At 39.8% G+C, this 10,650-nt stretch overlaps 1 non-coding gene across 1 annotated transcript; it reads left to right on the top strand.

Annotated features, from left to right (window-relative positions):
* Positions 1–1,151: 1,151 nt before the first annotated feature.
* On the top strand, positions 1,152–1,256 carry LOC123464206. The gene has a single exon (XR_006639444.1). It is a non-coding gene; the product is annotated as a U6 spliceosomal RNA (small nuclear RNA).
* Positions 1,257–10,650: the final 9,394 nt, after the last annotated feature.

The raw sequence follows: 10,650 nt of genomic DNA on the forward strand, positions 1-10,650 counted from the left end.
GCATGAAACAAAGGCAGGTAACACTTCTGTTTTCTTTACTCATTCTAAGACACTGTCAAATATGAGGGTGGTTCATCTCTCCTTTTATTTCTTTCTGGATATATCTTTACTGACACACCAGGAGTTGATTCCAGATCAAACACAGTTGACAATCAAGATTAACCTTCATACTATCCATCTTTTTATCATTGTCAGTATTTTTTTAATTAAATAAAAGTTTACTGCAATCTGAATTTTCATTAAAAATACAAATCTCAAAATAAAAGAAAAAAATACAAATCTCAGCTTAGAGGTGGCTTAGAAGGTAAGGCATTTGCCTGCAAAGTCAAAAGACCCAGATTAGATTCCTCAGGATCCATATAAACCAAATGCATAAGGTGGCTCATGCATCAGGAATTTGTTTGCAGTGACTACCGGTATTGGCACACCCATTCTGTTTTTCTCTTCTCTCTCATAAATAAATAAATAAATAAATAAATAAATAAATAAATAAATAAATAAATCTGTACTAGGAATTATGTTAGAAGGAATTGGTACAAAATAACAATCATGGGTTTTTGAGTTAGAGATTCACAAAGAAAATTTCAAATTATGCAACTTTAATTTAAAATATAACCTTACCCTAATGATCAAAACTCCCCCAACTTCAGTTTTCTCATCTTTATAGTGAGAACAATCATTTAAATGTTCTCATACCAGAAATCTTAGGCTTCCAGCCTCATATTTATTTACTCATTTTCCCTCAAAGCTATATGTGAATAATCAATAAGAACTGGATGACAATAACTGGACTGTTGTGATTAGACATGTTAACATTATCCTGGGGGAGATATCTGACTAGCATTATACTAAACAACTGGCTCATTACAATTACATGTGTCAATATATTCAGATCCTCCAAAGCCAAAGCCTATATAGTTGTTTTTGAAAAAGTCCATGCTTGAGGAGATTCATAAAATAATCTGGAATAATTTATCCATTCAAACATAATATGAATTAATATACCAACCCTAAGATATGAAGAATAAGAAGATGCTACAGTTCAGATGTGAATTGTTCCCCACAACTCATGTGTTGAAGACGTGGACCTCAGTGTAATGTTTAGAAGTGAAGCATTTGGGGAGTGAGTGTGTCAAGAGAGCACTATCCCAGTGCTCCCTTCAGCAGCACATATACTGAAATTGGTACGACACAGAAGATTAGCATGGCCCTTGTGCAAGGATGACATGAAAATTTGTAAACTGTTCCATATTACTTTTTAGAAAAAAAAAGAGAGAGCTCTAACCTAATTGATGGTTTAAATCCTTGACATATTCATGGTTTGATAGGATTTTGAGGGAGGTCATAGAAACTAGGAAATAGGATTTCAATGGAGAAATTAGGTCCCCCTGGACATGCCATTAATAACTGTGTCTTGTCCTAGGGCATTTTTCACTCTTCTTGTTTCCTAGCTGCCATGAAGTGAGTAGCTATAGTTCAATAAACCATCCTACCATGATGTCTCTGCCATTTCACATGTCCAAAACAATAGAATCGGCTATTCCAGGGCTGAGACATTAAAAGTTGAGACAAAATAAATTCATTCAGAGTTGACTTTCTCAAGTATCTTGTCATGGTGACTAAAAGCATAATAGCTACCGAAAAGAAGTTTTAAAACAGGAATATCAGCAAGATGGTAAAGAAAAAGAGCTCTGCATTCATTTCCCTACAAAGAGCAACAATTTGACAACTGTCTATTATGGAACATAATCTTGAAAGGGCTTAAGAGTTCACTTAAGAAGCTGTATATCATGGAAGAGCTAACCCAAGGCTTGCAGCACAGCAGAGTTGGGGAAAATAATCTGATTTTACTTGTAACACTCCATTCTAATTATCAGTTCTGTCAAGCAGGGAGAGGGTACACCCTGGTTCCTGAATGTCTCTCCTGGGTTAAAAAAAAAAAAAAAAAAGCTGGTGATCATGTTTTGATACTCATTGGGGAACAGGATATAGTTTTACTCCATCATACTTGTGAAAGCAGTATAGTAAAGATGATTGGAGACAGCTGAAGATGGAAGAATGGGAGCTGTTAGCATCATCCATTCATGGGGAGGTGTCACCACAGTTGTCAAGGGCCTGCTCTGCACAAGGTTTCAGCATACCTCTTTGCTAAAGAGCATAGTAACATGTGAAATGCTATTTGCTTGCTACAACTTTCACTACTTCAAGCCCTAGTGTGCATCACTGTAGACATGAGTAAATTATGCTCTGTGTGTGCTTGCATGTACATGCGTGTGTGTACACACACACACACACACACACACACACACACACACACACACACGGTGTCTGACCCCTGTTGCTAACCAACATCTGACCCCCACATAGTCAGTCATGAAAATGGTGCAGTTGGTCTGAGCTCCTGACTCAGTACCTGTTCCAAGAGATAGCCAATGACATCGTCTGTCATACACATAGCTTCAGTCAGCAACTTAGCTGACTGTGAGCACACCAGCTTTGATTTCCAACTATTTTGCCCCAGTTCTTTGCTCCTGAGTTCAATGTGAGGTTGAATGCTACAGGTTTTCAGGTATGACAAAGACCTCTCACAGTACCTTCCAGTCAAAACTTCGCAGATGATAATACAGTGGATGGCAAGTGCATGACCTGATAACATACCAAATCTCTAAAAAAAAAAAAAAAGAAGAAGAAGAAGAAAAAATTAAAGCCTCTATGACTCTTGGATAATATCTAGCAATGTCCTCTGATCTTTCTCTGCAACTCTGCCTGGTGACAATATAAGCTGGACAATGGGTCCAAATGACCTGAGAATGATACTTTTGATTTCCAAATTCTCACTGATTTAAAAACTTCTGCCAACGTATAGGCAAGTGGTCTGAAATACCTTATATACATACATTTTCACTCTGTGTACACGGTCTTCTCTCTGCTCTACCTGCTCTAATCAACAGGTCCTTCTAGCCAAAGTCTCAGGAATGCTCTCTAATTCAACCCCTCCCCATATTCATCCTCATCTGGATGCAATAGACATGGCCCCAACAGCTCCTCTGGCTCCTCCAGCTCCCTCAGCCTCTCCTGACCCCTGCCTGGTAACAAGGTTTTATTTTGGTCCAGAAGTTGTAAATAGAATAAAAATTTAGAATAGAAATGCATAGCTTCTGGGTGAATGAATGTATGAGGGGAAAATTGTTATTTGAAGTCTGTATGAAAAGTCCACTTAAAATGAATGTATGTATATGAGTATATTTGTGGCTCATAGCCCTAAGGCTGCAGAGTAATTTCTGCTCTGAGCACTACCATTTCATGGGGGTGAGGTGTTTTTCACCAAGCCCACTGTACTACATGGTGTGGTCAACTTTTCCTATGGAGTGTACCCCAGAAGAAACACTAAACATAATTAAAATCATAGATAGGAAAAAATACAAGATTCTCTTAGTTCTTAAAGAGTTGTAAAATGGCAGGATCAGAACTTAGGGAGAAAGAAAAAAATGGCTTTCTTAGCTTCCCTGCCTTTCAGAACCAGGAGACTGTAAGCACAGGGAATCTCAACTTCTTTTAAAAAAATGTGTAACTGTTTGTACATTTATTTTATCTTTTTATGCTTCTATGGAACTGCTAACAGACAATAGCCTCAAGATTTATGTTTAAATTTAAAAGTACTCAATGATGAGTTTGTAAGAAAATTTCTAATAATGTTCTAATTTGCTTCCATATTTTAAAAAAAGTGCTTCAGAAAAGTTATAAGAAACGAAGTTCAGAAATCATTAAATAATAAAATCTATATGCTTATTCTGGATAAATAGTATAAGTCAAATCTGATCTGCTCTTTTATTTAAAAAAAAGTTATTTCAAAAGGCCTTTTATTAAAATTCTTATGGCTAGGACAATGAAAGTTTTTGTTGGTAGTTAAAAGATGAACTGACTATAAAAGATAAACTGGAGAGAAAAATTTAAATGTTGGAAATGTCTGATGAAAAAGATTGTTACAGAGTGGTTACATAGATTGTAGAGTAAAAGTAAGTAGATGAAGGTATAAATAAATATGTAGATGAAGGTATGAGAAAGCTGAAACAAAAGGTTAAAGGCAAAGTACTTAATCGGATTGCAGACTTCTTGAGATATAAAATGACTATTAGCCTAGTACTTACATCAGACTAACAAAGGAAGGTCCTGGATGGTAGCAGGTTACTATGGTATTCAGACTGTAAATGTAAAATTTGAACTTATTGATGTTAATCTGGTCATAATAATGGTTATGATAGATTGAATTCAGAGTACCCAACCAAGTTAGATAATTTCCTCTGTCAGTCAACCTTTTAACTAAATCTTAAGGTTAAAATTGACTCATTAATATTAATATTTAATTCTCTCCTAAAGCTATTATATCTGAATCTCTGCCTCAAAAACAAATCTCACAGAGGAATTATTTACCCTTTTATCCCCTATTTTATAAGGTATGTAGACCACATTTGGACACACTGAACAGTATTTATCTGCCATATACTTGAAAACTATTTACTTAATGGTGAGCAGTGAAAGAAAGTTCTAAACAAAGTTATATTGTGATACAGGATGTAATTTCTCAATTCCTTGAACAATCAGTCTTAATACTTTAAATTTAACTTATGTCATTACTGAACAACTTTACCAAAGTACCACAGGCAAAATTATGGAGCTGGTTAAGGTTCCATTAGTTATAGATTGTGTCATGGAATTTTGTGCATGTTTGGAATTCAATATAGTTCTATAAAATTGATTTGGAGGAAATTAAAAATATTTATTTTTGGCTTAGCAGTTAAAGGTGCTTATTTGCAGAGCCAGATAGATGCACATAGTGGAACATAGATTTGGAAATTGTTTGCAGTGGCAAGTGGACCTGACATGCCCATTCCCTCTTCTCCATGAGACTTGTTTGCTTTTTTCATTAGATCATGGAAGTTTAATCCAGTTCCTCTATTCTTTGGGTATATTAGATATAGCTGAATTAATTTCAGAAACTGACTTATAGATTGTATGGACATCTTATTTCGCTTTTAAATGTGCTAAATTTCCATATATATATATATATATATATATATATATATATATATATATATATATATATATATATATATCCCAATTTTGATAAGCTTTAAAAACTGTAAAATTTTTCCTGTCTTCATATTTAAGCCAAAAATATTACTACATAGTATATGTTTCTTGGTTATTTTCAATTCTATTAGCAGATCTTTTGTTCATAGTTTATTCTCTGTAGCTTCATGTGCCTTAAATATATAGATTCTACTTTTTTGTCAATATCACACTTTTCCAGATATGAGAATATTGTAATTTGGTTTATAAAAAGTCCATGATGTTTGGCTGTCAATAAGCCCACATCACCATGCCTGGCTAAAACTCTGTAACTTTAAGATGGTTCTTGTCTTATTCATGCTGGTTTTGCTGGGTAATTGTCACTGAGGTTATAATCTAAGTCTTATAAAAAATGACTTTTTGTGATTTTGTTCTTAGAAAAGCTGAGGAAGCTCCCCATGTCTTAAGGAAATCCACTGTATACAAACAATGCTAATATAGTTCATCTAAGATTCATGTAACAGTAATAAATGTTTCTTTAGTTAAGCCTTAAAATTGTTCAATGGTAAAAGGTACTTATTTAAAAAATTACTTTGTGACTCTCATATTGTCTAATGTATGTTAAAATTGGGCTTGCTTAACTCAACAATGATCATGTTTTATTATTGAGCTATGTATAATCAGTCTCAGTCAAAGTTTTGCTTAATTAATTTATTAACCTCCTTTCTGGTAAAGTAATTTCATTGCTTATAAAGATATTAATACTTAAGGCATGTTTCCTGCCCTAGAAAAATAATTTTAAATTGCTGTTCTGCTTCCATTTGGGAAGTAATTGGTACTTACATTGGTATACAGTTTAGCCAAAGTTGTTTACAAAAACAGATGTCAAGTTTTTATACTGTTTTGTCTTTTTTTCTGACATACAATTTCTAGATTAAATCAATTGGTTTAAAGCTATTGGTAAAATAATTAGCAAAATATTTTGGGGCTACCAAAATGTTCTGACTATGCTTACACTGACAGATACTTAAAGATAGAATGTCTGTGCTTTCTATGTTCCTGATATAGCTTCCACTGTCATCTGACAACTAAACTTAAATATTAATCAAAATGACTTTAAACTGTTGTGTCATTCTCTAACCAGATCTGCTTTGCTAACCAGATATGTTCTGCACCCTTTTAACTAATTTATCTTGCTAACCAGATATGTACAGTGTCTCTGAGTGATTAGTAACCATATATAGAGGCCAAAAGCAATTGGGAACATTGGAGTTAAAAGGATAACAAATGTTTTGGTTCCTCCTTCAAGTTCAAAAGGCCACAGGAGATGATGGGACACTTGCTAACATCTAGCATCTGGTAACTTACCTGTCTTCTTGATCAGAGCGGATATGGAGACCCAGAAATGAATTCCAAGTCAGTGTATGTGCAACAGGAGAGTCATATTGGAGGAAAATTAGTCCTCCACACTTCCCAAAAGAGGGAGGGCCACTTGGTCAGCATGACCTTGACTTATCCTAGCAGATGACAATGGTGAGAGTCATAGAACTCTTCACAGGTCCCTAAACATCTCTCTTACAATGCCATTATTGACATCCAAAATATATAGTAAATTCTGGTAGTCTACATGGTCTTAATCACCCAATAAGAAAAATATAACTACAGGCTTCCAGTCAAGATGGCGACTGCCTAGCTGCACTACAAACAATGAGGGAAAAAAAGGCAAGTATTCAAGGGAAATTAGGAACTTTTTGAAGAGGGAGGGCACAGATTGGGATAAAAGAGGGAAGCACACACCCCCGCGACCCACGCCCAGCCACCCCGCCTGCTGTGAATAACTGCATCGGGCGCGGCCCCGCGCCCAGTGGCCCAGCACCCCGTGCACACCAAGCCCCACGCGACCTGGCTGCCCAACGCACCCCACAACCCCCGTGCCCCCCGCCCGCCACACCCCCCGTACCCCCCCAGTGCGCCCCTCCCCCCCAGCACGCCCCACGCTCCTTATCCACACACAGCAGACACGGCCCGAGCGAACCAAGGCTTCCTGCGCCCCGGGCGCCCAGGCCTGCCCCGCGCCCCCGCACGCCCAAGACCCCTGCGCCCCACCCCCGCGTGCCTCGAGACCACCCCACGCCCGCCCCACCCTCCCATGCGCCCCACCCCCCGCGCGTTCCGTGTTCTCTATCCACACACAGCAGGCACGCCCCAAGCGCCCCGCGCCCCGGGCGCCCAGGCGTGCCCAGCACCCTCGCGCCCCCCCGTGCGCCCTGAGACCCCCACGCCCCCCCATGCGCCTTGAGCCCCCCCCCGCGCTCCCCGCCCCCGCCTCCCCCACCAGCATGCCCAACGATCCCTACCACGACAGGGGTGCTCAAAGCGCCATGCAGCGTCCAGCGCCCGGGCGCCCAGGTGTGCCCCGCACCCCCCGCGTGCCCCGAGACTCCCCGCGCCCCACCTCTGCGCTCCTCGAGCCCCCCCGTGCACCCCACCCCCGCCGCGCGTCCAGACTGCCCCACAGCATCCCGCAGCATCCAGCAATCCATCTTACCTCAGCGTGCTCCACGCCCCCTGCGCGACCCGCAACCCCCTGGACCCCCTCACCCCCCCGCGCGATCCGCCCATTCCCCCCCTGCGAGTCCAGAGCACCCCACGGTATCCCACAGCGCCCCACGCTCCTAGCTGCCCCCCCTCCCCTCACGCCCTGCTGTTCTCACATCACTTGCCGCCGGTCAGTTTCTGCTGTGTCCTGATAACGTACCCACATCATCTGCCTCTGCACTACAATTGCACGTGCAGTGGGCCCAGTCCCACAGCAAGAGCCACATAAGTCCACACTTAGTCACTAGCGCCAGCACAGGTGCCATCCCCTACCTGTACATCGCCACCCATCCCCCACTCCCCTGAGGCGGAAGAGCACAGACTGTTTACAGACCCCAGTGTACCCAGCCAGAATCTAGGCACCTTCAAGGCTTGCTACCTCAGTCCCTTTTCAAGCTCAAAGGCAGACAGCTTAGGTACATTACTGGGTGAGAATTCAGGCAACTTTGGTGCCCCTGTCAGGCTATAGGTAGGCGGATTTGGCAAGAGTGAGCAAAAACCCAGGCTGCTTACAACTGCCCCAGGCTGCCTTGGATTTGCATTAAGCTAGATCCCAGGCTGCTCCACCCAGCTACCTGCCCATACACTGACATGGGTAGACCACAGCGCAAAAGAAATAACACAAAAAATAAAATGGAAGAAAATCCAGACAGATCACCCATTCCAACAAGGATCACAACAAACCAAAACATAGAAGAGTGTTTAGGATCAGAACATCAAGTGGAAGCAATGAACAATGCAACCCTGACCAAACTACTGCTAGATCTGACAGGAAAGCTACAAAGGATAGATAATCGTATGGATGCTACCATCACTAAGCTAGAGCAATATGATAAGACACTAGAAGGAATTCAAAGAGAGCTAAGAGAGTTGAGGGAGAATGAAAAAAAAGAGGACCTTAAAAATCAGCTGGCCACACTAAATGAAAACATAAAGAAATGCAAGGATGATTTCCAAGAATCATCAAGAAAATCAGAAAATGAGACAAAAAGGGAGCTGGACAAAGCAATGGAAGTGATACATAGGAAAGTAGAAGAAAATGCAAACTTAATTGAACAAGTCCAAAATTTGCTAGAGGCTCTCAAAAATAGAGTCAGTGAAGTGGAAGATAGAAATTCTGATCTGGAAGACAGGATGGAAGAAACAGTTCGAGAGTCCAAAAATTTCAGTAAGTTCAAAAGTTCCTGTGAACAGAACATGAGGGAATTGTGGGATACACTTAAACGTCCTAATATCAGAATCATTGGAATACCAGAAGGAGAAGAATTTCAGACCAAAGGCATGGAGAACTTATTTAACACAATAATTGAAGAAAACTTCCCCCGTCTCTTAAAAGAAAGGCCCATCAAGATTCAAGAAGCAAACAGAACTCCTAACCGACTAGACCAAAGGAGAAACTCCCCAAGGCATATTATCATTAAGACTCTAAACATTGACACCAAGGAAAAAATCCTAAAAGCAGCTAGGGAAAAACAGCACACCACTTTCAAAGGAAACCCCATCAGAATTACTTCAGACTTCTCAATGGAAACCCTGAAAGCTAGAAGGGCCTGGAATGAAACTCTCCAAACTCTAAGAAACTATGGCTTTCAACCTAAACTACTCTACCCAGCAAAAGTCTCCCTTATAATAGATGGTGAAAGGAAAACTTTCCATGATAAAACTCAGCTTTACAATTATATGAACACAAAACCAAACCCACAAAAAGTACTCCAGGAAATTCTCCACAGAGAAGAAACAAATAACCAAACACAAATGCCTACAAGAAGAAGATCACAGCAATCAAACCCAGAGTAGATACAAAAAAAACAAAAAAATTCCATGGAAATGCCAACACACCTCTACCACCACAAAATGACAGGGATCAAATCAAATCTCACAGTCATCACCCTAACCATTAATGGCCTTAATTCACCCATCAAGAGACACAGGCTAACAGGGTGGATCAAAAAATTAGACCCCTCAATCTGCTGCCTTCAAGAAACCCACCTTACCACTAAAGACAGAAACCTCCTCAGGGTGAAAGGGTGGAAAACAATATTCCAAGCAAATGGGAATAAGAAACAAGCAGGTGTAGCTATATTAATATCAGATAAAGTTGACTTCAAACCAAAAACAATCAAAAAAGACAAAGAAGGCTACTTCCTACTTGTAAAGGGAACAATCCATCAAGAGGATATTACAATCATAAATCTGTATGCACCAAACACAGGGGCACCGCAGTTCATAAAACAAAACCTACTTGACAATAAAACAGAAATAACCACCAACACCATCATAGCTGGGGACTTTAACACACCATTATCAGTAATAGACAGATCATCCAAACAGAAGCTCAACAGGGAAGTAAGAGAGCTCAACAAAACCATAGAGCACTTACACCTAACAGACATCTACAGAACTTTCCACCCCAAATCCACAGACTACACATTCTTCTCAGCAGCCCATGGAACATTCTCTAAAATAGACCATATACTGGGTCACAAAGATAGCCTCCACATATTTAGGAAAATCGACATAATTCCCTGCATGATATCAGATCATAATGCTATATTCCTAGAAATCAACAACAAAAAAACCAACAAGACCCCCAACGGCAACTGGAAACTGAATAGCACACTCTTAAACAATAAATGGATAGTGGATGAAATAAAAAATGAAATTGCAAAATTCCTGGAATTGAATGACAGTGAGAACACATCATACCAAACTTATGGGACACAATGAAGGCAGTCCTCAGGGGAAAATTCATAGCACTCAATGCCTTCATAAAAAAGACAGAAAAATCCCAAATCAATAGCTTAACCATCCACCTAAAGGCATTGGAAAAACAAGAAAAATCAAACCCAAAGTGCTCCAGAAGGAAGGAAATAATTAAAATCAGAGCAGAAATTAATGAATTGGAAACCAAGGAAACAATTAAGGCAATTGACAAAACAAAGAGCTGGTTCTTTGAAAAAATAAACAAGATTGACAAACCTC

This window comes from Jaculus jaculus, chromosome 10 (assembly GCF_020740685.1).
Source record: "Jaculus jaculus isolate mJacJac1 chromosome 10, mJacJac1.mat.Y.cur, whole genome shotgun sequence".
Lineage (NCBI taxonomy): Eukaryota > Metazoa > Chordata > Mammalia > Rodentia > Dipodidae > Jaculus > Jaculus jaculus.